Source organism: Ursus maritimus, unplaced genomic scaffold (assembly GCF_017311325.1).
Source record: "Ursus maritimus isolate PB19 unplaced genomic scaffold, ASM1731132v1 scaffold_2, whole genome shotgun sequence".
Lineage (NCBI taxonomy): Eukaryota > Metazoa > Chordata > Mammalia > Carnivora > Ursidae > Ursus > Ursus maritimus.
In genome coordinates this window covers 27,910,873-27,924,075 of record NW_024424452.1, presented here as the reverse complement: position 1 = coordinate 27,924,075, position 13,203 = coordinate 27,910,873, and positions in this window count along the sequence as shown.

Here is a 13,203-nt window from a genome sequence, read left to right as displayed (position 1 = left end):
ATCAATTGATCAAATATTTAAGAACTACAGACTCATTTTAAGATGCTGGCTAGGTGGAGCCCTGTTTCTCTGTTTGCAAAAGCGCAGCTGAATATTTAACGCCCGTTCTGATTCTGTGTAGCCCCTGACTGTGAGTGGTAAGGAGACTGGTCCATGAATGAGAGAAGAGGAATTTTAGATATTCCCAAGGGTCCACTTGCCCAACGAAGATACTTCTACATCAGAAGAACACTGACGGCTCCCCAAGGGCCCCGGAGTCAGGTAAACAAAATTAACTTGTGATTTCAACCCAGCGAGTTTCCTGGGATTCATGAAAATAGTAAATAGACCATGTCTAAAGAAGATGATGATATTTGGAGACCTTTTTCCAACAGAATTTGGTGTCAGTGCAAGCACGCCTTTCACTGAGAGATTTGCCTCTCTGAGCAACTTTGTTTCTGGGAAGGACGACGCCCAGCAGGAGCTTAGGCAAGCAGATAGTTGAGTAGACTAAGGGAAGCATGACTGGGCAGGTTTGTTTTCGGCATAAGGCATTTACTGCAGAGGGCAGAGGGCTGTCTGTGGGCTTGATGCTGCGAAAGCCCATGCCATCAAGGGACATTCAGCCTTATGGTGAAGAGAAGTCAAAGAACACGAGCAAGAAAAATAATTAAAATGCCACAAGAGAGGTAGAAGTGTTCCAGAGGTCAGAGGAAGACCTCATATCCAGCTGTAGGAATCCAGAACAGCCACAGAGAGAAGGCAGAGCTCAAGATGAGTCTTGTAGGCACAGCTACAATTTCATCAGACAGACGCGGGTAGTGTGCACAAGTCCGTGTCCAGAACATTAGCAAAGAAACAAGGAGAAAAACGGTGGTGTTTAAAGACAGAGTCGACAATAGCAGATTTGGGGCAATTCACTGGGGCCATACCATAGGGGGCTCTTCCCAGCTAGGCGTGAGGAGTTTGTTCTCATTTCAGCAGGAAAATGAATGAGTAAGGGAAGGGCGTGATCAAGAAGTGTGTTTTACAACTGCAGTCTGGCAGTGGTGAGTTTGAAATGGAAATATTAGTTGAGCACTTACAATGTACTGGATATTTTATGTACCTTACCCCATTATGTCCTCACACCCTGAAGTAGGGAATCTTCCCTGCTTTGCTGATGAGGCAGCTTAGACTAAGAGATTAAAAAATAAAGTCACAGTGGAAGCAAATGGTAGAGATGGGACTCAAACTCCAAAGCCGATTTTCTTTGGGCAGCACCTTGCTACCTAAAAGGAAGGACTGGAGATGGAAAGACCATTCCGGAAGCTGTGGCAGCAACCCAAGCCTTAGAGAATGACAGCCAGAAGTAAGATCAGAGCTTTGGAAATGGAAAGAAGGCCAGATATTGAAGAGGAATGTAGCAAAGAACATCAATGCCAAGGAGGAGTCTAAATTATTAGTTAGACTTTAAGCCAAGGCTCGGAAAGGATGACACTGTGACCGGAAAGGCCCTGATCATTTTATAAAGAAAGTGAAGTTCAGTTTTGAACAAGTTGATTTTGATTTTGAAATAACCAATAGTTATTGGAGCAAACAGTCTCAATTCAAGGTGTAGCTCATGTCTGCGCAGAAGTGAGAACCAATGGGGCCATGGGTGGCTCAGTCAGTTAATCGTCCAACTCATGATTTCCACTTAGGTCGTGAGATCAACCCCCACGTCGGGCTCCACACTTGGAGGGGAGTCTGCTTGAGATTCTCTCTCTCCCTCTGCCCATTGCCACCCCCTATTCATGCTCTTTCTCTCAAATACATAAATAAATCTTAAAAAAAAAAAAAAAACCGTGAGAACCAAGGACGTCAGATAAATGGTTAGCACAGAAAAAGTACAAAACAGAACATCAGAACATGCCCAAATGTAGGAGGTGAGAACATAGGGGAGGCCGACTCTGAGGACATCCTGAATCTCTCACAGCCTCCAGAATCAAACACGGCCAGGAATTTCACGGAAGTGACCCACAGGGTTAGGAGATGAGCATGGGCCACGCCGGTGGCCTCGGACTGTGACAGGGCCGACACCATAGAGAACCCTGGTGGTGCTGGGCGACACTTTCAGGGAGCCTGAGGGCACACACCAGACGGGTCCAGGGAGGCCAGGGCAAGTGGGGCTGGAGAAAAAGAGAACAGGTGAGCAACCCTCTGAAGGTGATCTTGCGTGTGGGTGATCAGAGGGAAGGAGCAGAGGGGCGCCTGGGTGGCTCAGTCGTTAAGCGTCTGCCTTCGGCTCAGGGCGCGATCCTGGCGTTCTGGGATCGAGCCCCACATCGGGCTCCTCCGCTAGGAGCCTGCTTCTTCCTCTCCTGCTCACCCTGCCTGTGTTCCCTCTCTCGCTGGCTGTTTCTCTCTCTGTCAAACAAATAAATAAAATCTTAAAAAAAAAAAAAAAAAAGGAGGGAGCAGAGCCAAAGAAGATGCTGGAGAGAGCAGATCATTAATGGAACCAAAACGCACTGTTGGGGGTCGGGGGGGGGGAGACAAAAGTGATTTTGCTTTTCTTCCTTTCACACCCACGGAAAAACCCATTTTTGTATTGATTCACCTCTTCTTAAAAACTAACATTTACAGTACCGTGTACCCCCCACTTGGAAGGGACTGGTAAGCCACAAGTAGCAACAATAAGGCCGTTTCCGAAAGGTTCTGTTTTAACAATGCAGTGCTGCTGTTTGGCAGTGAGGTCCGCTTGTATTTAAGCTGGCAGGGGGAATGGCCTAGAGCCCCTGCGTCTGTAACCTGGCTATGGAGTTGCATTATTATTTAAAGTCTCCCTTGCAGTGATTCATGAAACTCAAGTAGGAGCCGGTGAACGTGGTCTGCACCATCGATGGCAGGCAGCCCTCACCAGCCAACGCTGACACGGGTAAGGATTTTTATTTTGGTCGCGCTGAGCTTACTGTAACTGGGGCGGCCGAGTTGCTATGGTGATCTCTTCTCCAAACAGAGCACTTGCCGCAATACATTGAAACAGCAGATAAATCTGCTTTATGTCCACTCGATCATGACATTAATGCTGGTGGAAACGTCGCCCATGCTCCCATCAGGACTTGGGTGTAGGAATTTTCAGTCGGGGCCAGGGAGGCATTGACTAAAAGAATCGAAGGTAGGCCCTTTGACGCGGGGGCCTTCACAACGCAGGCCTGCTGAAGCCGGCTGGCTGGATCCCGGCCTCGAGCCCGACCACGGGGGCGGCTGGCAGCTGGGAGAAGGTTTACCACTTGAAGCAATTACGTGGTTAAGTGCTCCCGTGTGGGGATAGGCTGAAAGTTGTGACTCACGCCCCACTCTGTCACTAATAATTGGGAGTGGGGGTGGGGTGGGGGGGTTGTTGGGCCGGTTGCACAGACCACTCAGCTGTTTCTTCCCATCCCTCTTGCAGATCCCTTAAATTGTTAAAATCTGGCCTTGGAGTGTGGTGGGCAAGAAGGCAGGCCCCTTCCCGTCCGGGCCGTGGCGCTCCTCGTCTCCACCAGCAGGGGTCCCCATTGAGTCACAGGTCCTGCGCTAAGCTCCACGGGAGTCGCCGGACACTTTAAGGATGACTGCACTTTGAATGGGGGTGTATCTGCCTCTAATTCTTGCCTAACCATGACATGAGAGGGAAGAAAAGTAGCTGCCTGTTTCCAGCATGACTCATTATAAACAAACGGAGGACAGATTGACTGCCTCTTATCAGAGCCCGAGTATGTGCCCCAGGACTGCGAGTGAGTCAGACTGGAAGTCGCAAGTCTTTTGTTGGTTGAAGGGAGTTTTGTTCCTTTGCGGAAGAGGTGGATGGGAAAGGGAGGGGGGTGGGCAGGGAGTGCTATTGATTTCTTAAATACAATCAGTGACACCGCCCCCCCCCCGCCCCGCCGCGAGTGAGCCCTGGGCTTCTAGGTGAGGTCGAATCCCCCACCCCACCCCCAACGAAAAAGGCTTCCAAATTGAAGACTAAAACTGGCCGGGACCACGTGGAAACCCATTTAGGGTTGATGGAAGTGTTCGCAATCTTGCTGTGACGGTTTCACAACATCCACATAGGCCAATAATCATCGAATTGTACACTTTAAGTGTGTGCAGTTTGTTGTATGAATTACCCCTAAAAGAATCTTAAGAAATACAATTTCTTGGGGGAATTTAGTGGGGGCGGGCGGGGGGAACCTGGCCAACCCATTTTTATTATGATTTATCACGAAGCCGTCTGGACACCCCCTCCCTTCCCTATCCATCCCCTTCTGTTGTTCTCCGTTTGCGGGCAAACACAGGCAAAGCGCTCGCACCTGAAGGGAGCATGACTTCCTATCATCTTATGCTGATAGGCTGAGCCTTGATCCCAACTCCCAGAGTGTGTGTTGGGAGAAGGGTTATTTATGCCTCCTGAAGGAAGGCAGTAGGGACAGCTAAAGCACAGGCTGGCAACACATGGGGAGTGCGGGGAGATGTTGGGTAGCAAAGGGAAAAGCAGCACCCCTGAGGTCCCTGCTCCTTCCTGCCTGCAGCCTGTTCATGCCCCAGGTGCCTTCCTGTTTCAGCGAATACAAGTCAGGTCAGGCCCCGCGGCGCCACTGCTCCCAACAGCTCGCCGCGGATGGGCCGTGCCGACAGATCCCCGTACGTGAAGGACTTAACACTTGAGCACCAGCACGCGAGGGAATTTAGGGGGAAGTGAACGTGCATGTGCTTTAAATGGTGAACCAGAGCCAAGTCAGCTGGGCAGGTGGAGTGAAGCAAAGAATAGCAAAGAGCGGAGGGCTGGCCCAGGTTGCAGGGCAAACAACCTCAATTAGGAAAATAGGGACACGTGCGTGGTCGTGGACTTGACGATGAGCGGCTTCTGAAACCCACGTGACCTTTTTCTCCTTTCGGAGAGCACACGCTCCGTGGGCAGGAAGAGTGACTCTTCTTGCAAATACCTGCTTCTTACCTCTTTCTTTCCTGTTTCCCTGTGTCTGTCTCTGCTGCTGTCTTTGGTGAATAAATTCGATGTTGTGCATCAAAGTAGAGGAATTGGACTGTCACCTTTAACAAAAGTGTCATTAATGTAGGAGGGCTTTGTCTCAATTCCCTGATCTCTCAGCCAGTCACCATCACTAAGTGTGTGTGTGTGTGTGTGTGTGTGTGCGCGCGTGCGTGGCTGGGTGTGTAGGAGATGGAATATTTGAGTGTGGGGGGGCGTGTGGGTGGTGGGTCGGTTGGTGTGTGTGTGTGTGTGTTATTTTCTGACTCCCTGGATTCCGTGTCTCCTTTGAAGCTATGTCCTTGCCACGGTGGCTGATCTCACATATAATGACTACGTGTGTCCTTAATCTCCGAAGACAGAACCAAATTTCAACTCTTCTTTTGATGTACCCCCTAAATACCTTCATTCCTTTTTAGATCGTTCTGTGCTATATAAATACGATCTGTAGGAAGAATGTTTCACTCAACACGAGTTTCTCAGGGAATCCAGGGTCTTCCATGTTATTATCTGGGAAACAAGGCCACTTTACTCCTCACACATTCGTGAAGTGCCTACTGCATGCCCAAAAAGTAGAACAGGGCCCCCAGACCAGAGTTATGGACTATTAGTTCCCAGTCTTAAGGAGTCTGAAAAGCAGAGTCAGGTTTTGTATTTGTAATAATCGAATTACAGTCAAGAGTTACTTATATTTAACAACAACAACACTCATTGCCTGGAAATGACCAAAGCTTCCAAGCACTGTGCTATGTATTACGGAGTCCTGGGGGCCGTGAGCACAGGTTACAGAAGTGGTAAGAGTAGACGTCGTGGCGAGCTGCCAGGCAAGGCCTTATTTCACATTTAATGCCTTGTAGGAATGAGATAGCGTGTGAGCTGAGGCTTTCGAGCAGACCAGAGAGTTTAGTTGTCTTGAAAAGCCAGGAACCCCACGTTCTAGTTGTCCGGGATCTTCGAGCTAGTCCCTGGGTCTCTGAGTGGTGCCAGACGGTACCGTTGAAATGGGAGAGAATTTTATAAAAGGAAAGACGTTCTCCAGGTAGGTGTGTTTAACGTACTCCTCACAGTGGTTTAGGAGATAACCTTTGTAAATGCGGCTTGTAGTCGGTGCTCCAAGCCTTGGTCCTGCGTCCCTTCCGACGGCCTCTTCAATCTGTCGTCCAAATTCAAGCTTTCAGTGATTCCTCTAATTAATAATCTTGTTTCTCTTACCACGGTCTAACTTCTGTTTAACGCAAGGTTGTGTTTTTTCTTTTTTAACTGGACCGCCGGTACACAGACTTGGAGAAATCATCCCCTTGGTTTATGAAACACACTCCCCACTGATCCATGCACGACCTGTTCTGATTTAGTTTGTTGGTTTTAATAATGCAGAAAGTACCCCTGAAGCTCTCACCCTCTGCCAAAAAGCTAGAGCTTTGACCCTAAGATTGTAACCTACGTCTAAGCCTGGGGGTCCGCACCCAACCCTGTTACCCTGTTCCCCTCAAGCCAAAATGAGCCCTCATCCTGGTTTATGCGTTCAGTGCTCCCTTACTTTTAGTCTCTTTGTTTCTTATATACATTATATACATTTGTATTCCCAAAAGGGTGTGTGTGTATGTGTGTGTGTGTGTGTCATTTGTAACTTTGTAAGAAAGATATCATGTCACGTGTAACCTACATTGGTAAGATCCATCCTGTCGTTGGAGGCGGCTGTCGTTCACTTGTTCTAGCTTCTCTGTAATATTCCGTTCGATGAATATACCACAGTCTACCCGCCAATCCTCATTCCTGGGCGCTCGGATTATGCACAGATTGGTGATATTGTAAACAGTTCTTTCAGGAACATTCTCATACCTGGTCTTACACATGTGCAAACTTTTCTCTTGGGTTCACACTTAGGAGTGAAATGGCTGAGTTATGTAGTAGATGTGTGTCCCACGTCAGGGCACAACACCAAACTGTGTCCTGAATCCTGAAGTAGGGGTCATGACCTACACTTGCCAAACCCATCGCTGACCCTTGGAATGATCAGACTTTCTCACGTTCGCTGATGGATTTGTGTATAACACAAGACCTCATTATGGTCCTGATTTGCATTTTCACATGTTCGGCTGAGCCTCTGTGTATGTGATTGGTCAAATAGGTCTCAGGACAGATATGTCCTGAGAAATAGCCATGGTTTTTGCTCATTTTTCTACAACTGTTTGTGCTCTTTTTTTTTTTAAAGATTTTTTATTTATTATTTGAGAGAGAGAGCATGGGAGAAAGCAGGGGGGAGGAATAGAGGGAGAAGCAGACTCCCCGCTGAGCAGGAAGCCCCACGCAGGCCTCGATCCCAGGACCCTGAGATCGTGACCTGAGCTGAAGGCAGACGCTCAACCAGCTGAGCCCCCAGACGCCCTGTTTGTGCTCTTCTTACTAAAGGAGCACTTACTATATGCTCATAACAATCCTTCGTGCTTCTTTTCACTTTCTTTAAGGTAGCTCTTGATAAATGAAAGCTCTTAATAAAGTGTATCAGTTTTTTATAATTAATGCTTTTTATTCAAGAAATCTTTTAAGAAATCGTTTAATAAAATCTTCTCCTACTGTAATATCTAAAAGCTCTTTATCTGTATTTTATGTTAAAAATGCAAAGTCTCTCTCTCCCAGCAGAAGGAGCTGAAAATATGGGTGGGAAGGAGGAAGCAACGGAACCCCAAGCACAGTGACCTGAGGCAGGGGGACAGGCGAGATATCGGGGTGGCAGGGCCAGGCCCTGGGGGATTTATACCCATGATCGGCTCTTATAGTATTTATTAGTTGTATCATTTTTTCCTCCAGTTATAAACATACATAATCTCATCAACTTTGGACCATGGGAAAGAAAAAGACCATAATCCCATCACTGGGATTTCCGTACGTTTTCACTTGCAAGTCTCTTGATACGCACCTCTCATTCTCTTTATCTTGACACCAGTACCCTGACCCTAGCCATGGACACTTTCTAGACATTACCTTCCTTGACCTAGGAGTAACTTCTGCCAGTGCTCACCACTACCTTAAAAAAAAAAAAAATACAATGAACTTCTGCTAAGAAATTATACTTAGGGGTGCCTGGGTGGCTCAGTTGGTTAGCCAAGACTTGGCTCTTGATTTCGGCTCAGGTCGTGATCCTCAGGGTCATGAGATCGAGCCCTGCATCAGGCTCCATGCTGGGTGTGGAGCCTGTTTAAGATTCTCTCTCCCTCTCCCTCTTCCCCTCTCCACCACTCTCTCACTCTCAAGGAGGAAGGAAGGAAATAGAGAAAGAAAGGAGGGAGGAGGGAAAGGGAAGGGAGAAAGGGAGGAAGAAACAGGAAAGAAATTATACTTAGAATCTTGTGCAGTTCTTGGAAAGTAAGGGAAGGCAAAATAATGTCTTATTTTACTAGCCAGAGTTATGACTCCTAGTACTTTGACGTGTAGTCTGGGTTTTTTCCTATCTTTCCTTATATATGTGTTATATTCCATTTAAAATGGAATCTTCCTATATGTACTATTTCGTAAGGCTGTTTTTTGTTTTTTTTCTAACACTGTATCCCGTTTTTCTGGTGTAAGAAGCATCTTTCTACATCGTGATCTGAGAAGTACAGAATATCTCCATGTGTGAGTAAAATCTAGAATATTCACCAAGTGTGCCTGCCTCACAGCCACCAACCAACCCAAAGGGACGCTGGCTGGTGCTCTCATTTCCTCTGTCAGCTTTGGGCTTTATTAAACCAGTCCATACCGGTGACCTTATATTTCCAGTTGCCCCTGTTAGAAGCAATGAGGGAATAAATGAGCATCTCAGACATCCGTGATCACATTCTCAGGATCAGTTTTGCTAAGTGGAGATGCCTAGTCAAAGAGTAAGAACACGTTTTAACTTTTTGATAAACGCAGCTGAATTGCTCTCCAAAAAAGGTTGTATCCATTTCTATTCACATTAGCAGAATATAAGAGCGGCTATTCTCCCGCACCCTCGGTAAGAACAGTGTTCCGTCAGTACGCTAAGTTCAAGGGCTGGGTTTCCTAGTTTGTATTTCAGGTACTCTGAGGTTCAGTTTTTTCTTGTGTTTTCTGGACACCTGTTCTTGACTGTGTTCCCTCTCTCTCTCTCTCTCTCTCTCAGTCTGTGTATGAATTGCCTATTGGTGTCAATTCCGCTTTTACCCATCAAACGTTCTTTCTCTCAATTATTTGTGCCAATTATATCTGTGGAGGGTTTTAGCAAGTTCCATAAACATCACAAATATCCTTCTAAATTTGTGTTTTGTCTCTTTGTGCTTTTCCCTTTCAGGTTTTCAAAATTGTATAGGTTGTCAAAGCTTTCGGTGTTTTCAAAGTCCTTTTTCATTTGAGAATACGTAAAATCCGCCTAAATTTTCTTCTGGTATTCTTGTTTCATTTTTTTTATGGGTAAATCTCTGTTCCATTGAAAAACGTATTTCGGTTTGTGATGGAGCTCCTGTTTTTCAAAATGGTTAGCGGGTTGCCCGGCACCATTGGTTGAAAAATATTTTCTTTACTCGCTGATGTGAATTAGTACCTTTGTTTATGCCGTGTTTATGTTTAGACTTCAATATGTCTCTGTGCTTTCAATTCTGTTCCTGTTACATAGATTGTTCCTCTATCATAGGAGTTTAATTATCACTTTATAATAAATTTTGATATTTTTTGGACAGATGCCTCCCTATTATTATGCTCTTTGAAATTTTTATTGGCTAGCTGGCTTCCAGACGAACACTTAAAACCCTTTGGTCAAGTTTCCAGCAACCATTATGTTTTGATTTTTATTGGAATTACATTATATTTACATTATTTTGGTGATAACTGATACCCTTATAATATTAGGGAAATGGCATGGTTCACTTTGCTTGTGTTGAAGTCCTTTTTCTGGTTCTCTGGTAGGATTTTATAGTTTGAGTCATATAAATCCTTGGCACGTTTCTTGCCGAGTTAGTTCAAAGTTGTTTGTTGCTATTGTGAATTGCAACTACACCCCCTTTCCTCCCCCCGCCCCTCATTATTCTGCTATATTAATTTTTATGGATTTTGTAACTGACTAACTCACAGAACTCTTATTCATTTCAATGGTCTTTCAGTTGATTCTTTTGGGTAGTACAGGTAGGCCATCCCTTCATTCAAAAATAATAATGATACTTTTGTCCCTTTTTCAATATTTATACCTCTTTCTTGATTTCTTATCTTACAGCATGGGTTGCAGAATTCAGATGCCCACAGGCCCAGGCAAATCACCTAAATGAGTGAACTGGGACAGATGAGGCCTTTGGCAAACAGGAGAACACAGGTCTTGTCTGAAGGGGGAATTCCATAGTTAATTCCAGCCAATTTCTGCTCTCTGGGGAATAGGCCTCACGTTGACACATGCTCAGATTAAAAACAAAAAAAGGTATAGCAAAGATCATTTTTTAATAAGATGCTTAGTTAAATATCTTAAACTTTGAAAATGAACTCAAATTGTTTAAACATCAGGCACGTCAAATGTAGACTACAGGTTGATCCAGGCTCACAGTGTGCCCCACTTTGGCTGGAGCTTCTAGAATTTAAGAATGTATTGAGTTGGAGGGGCATCTGTGTGTCTCAGGGGGTTAAGCATCCAACTCTTGCTTTCAGCTTAAGTCGTGATCTCTGGGTCATAAGATCAAGCCCCGTGTCGGGCTCTGCACTCAGCATGGAGTCTGCTTGAGAGCCTTTCCCTCTCCCTCTCCCCCTTCACCACTCTCTGTCTCAAATAAATAAAATCTTTTTTAAATAAAGAAAGTATTGAGTTGGAAAACGAGGCCTTCTTGCCTCATCCTTTACTAAATTAGTAAAAATGCCCCCAATTATTTGACCAACTAGGTATTTTGTAATCTCTCAGTTTATTATTTTTTATATTTAGCCTCTGTCTCTCTGATTTAATAGGAGTATCGCAGGAAGAGAGAAATTTGAATTCTGTTAGCTGGTACAGTTTTCTTCTGTACCCTGTGTGACGAATTCACAAATTTTCTATTATCAAACCACCCTTGCCTTTGTAATTGGTGGAATTAAACTATACTCAGTCATGTTATAGTATTTTTAAAAATATACAGTTGTATTTCATTTTCTATTTTATGTAATGATTATGAAATAGGAAATAATTTTGGGGGTTTTTTGGGTGGTTTTTTGTTGTTTTGTTTTTTTTAGAGAGAGCAGGCATGCAAGCAAGGGATGGGCAGAGAGAGAGGGAGAGAGAGACTCTCAGGCAGGCTCCATGCTTAGCACAGAGCCTGACGTGGGGCTCAGTCTCACAACCCTGAGATCATAACCTGAGCCGAAACTGAAAGTCAGACACTTAACCAACTGAGCCACCCAGGTGCCCCTAGTTTGGGGTATTTTTGGCAGAAAAATTCACCTATTTCGCCCCTGTCTCATACCACCACCATCCCCTACTTGTTTTCCCTGGTAAAGAGTGTAACACACCGCTTTGAGGGACGGAGGGGTCGTAAGACTTCATCCCATCCATTCAGATATGCTTGTGCGTTGGGAGATGACACTTTGGCTTTTGTTTAGCTGGGGGAGCAAGGTTAAAGCTAGATTGTTCTCAATAAAGAAATCTTGTTTTTTTAGAGGCTCTTCGTGGGGGGGGGGGAGACCTTGAACAACAGGACGGAGATGTGTAAGAGTGTCTACTGTGTGGTTAGTAACGTGGTTCATTTCTCTGATGTCCCACAAAACTATCAAGGAGGTATCCATCTGTCTTCAGTGTGCTATCGAGCTGCTAACCAGCCCCTGGTGAGACCCAGGCAAGGGCGGCTTTATAGGGCCCTGCTCAGTCCCTCTTTTGGTCCTACTCCTCCCCAACAGGCGAGGAGACCACGGGCCCCAGGAGACAGGCCCTGTTAGTAAGTGCAGGCCTGTTTGGGTTGGGAATTCTGGGGGGGCCTGCGTACCAGGGCCTTGTGTCCCCTGCCTTCTAGACCATGTTCTGAATACCCAGGACCCCAGAATTTTCTACCTACGTGATGCTAGCCTGTACCTAGGGTTGGCTGGTGCAGACCTCTTTCCTAGGTCCATCCACCCAAGGGAGACCCACACTGCAGGTGTTTGCACTCCTGGGCCTGACAGGCAACCAAGAACAACAGATTGTGTGGAATATAGACAAAGCCTGGACATGTGGGCTGGAGTGTTCACTCGATTCCCATAAGGCCCTTTAGGATGTAGGAAGGATCTGGGAGCCATAAGGGCATTCAGCTGTCTTTACACCCAACAATAATATCTCAGACTGCCGAGGAGTCTGGGAGAATTACAAATCCAAGTTTGGCCTCTGAAATGGTGAAGAAAGTATATGCATCAACGGAGAAGTAGAACGATTTTTAAACACAGTTGGTCAGCTTGACTTATAGCTTTAAATATTTGAGCCATATGGCATATGGACGTCCTTTTATACTGTTCCTCCTGGCCCCACAGTTGCTTGGAGAAAACCCGTGGATGAGTTTATCCTCCGAGGCCACCTGGGGGGAGATCCGGGATAGGACGTGATGCTGGGACTTCTGTATTCCTTTGCTTCCCACGTGGCAAATTCCCATATAGTCTCTCCCCTTACAAATAGACTGAAATCACCAAAGAAATAGAAAAACACTTGCATCCCCGTCTATTTTGGTCTCCTAGGGCTGCCACAGCAAAACAGTCTAAATTGAGCAGCAAATTTTTACTTTCACAGCTCTCCATAGTTTGAGGACCGGAAGTCCAAAGTCAAGCTGTCAGTAGGAGCATGAGCCCTCCAGGAGCTCTAGGGGAGAATCTTCTTTGCTTCTTTTGGCTTCCGGTGGCTCCCAGCAATGCTCGGCATTCCTGACATATGGCTGTGTCGCTCTAATCTCTGCCTTGGTGTTCATATGGGCTCTTCCTTCTGTCTCTGTATATCTTCTCCTCTTCTTGGAAGGACACCAGTCTCTGGGTTTGGGGCCACCCTAATCCGGTATGATCTCATCTAAATAATGACATCTGCAAAGACCCTTTTCCGTTAAGATCACATTCTGAGGTTCCGGGATTGGGGTGGGGGGGGACACAATTCAGCCCAGTACGCTATCCCTAAGTAAGCTTGGTCTATGATGTATTGTTCTCTCCCTGGACGTTTCTGTCTCTCTTCTCAGTATTTGCTTCTCAGAGTTGGGTTAGATTTGTAGAATTCATCAGGATACTTTTAAACTTTCTTAGACTCCGGAAACTACTAAATTAGATAGAAATCATCTCTTACCTTAAGGATTGACAAAATT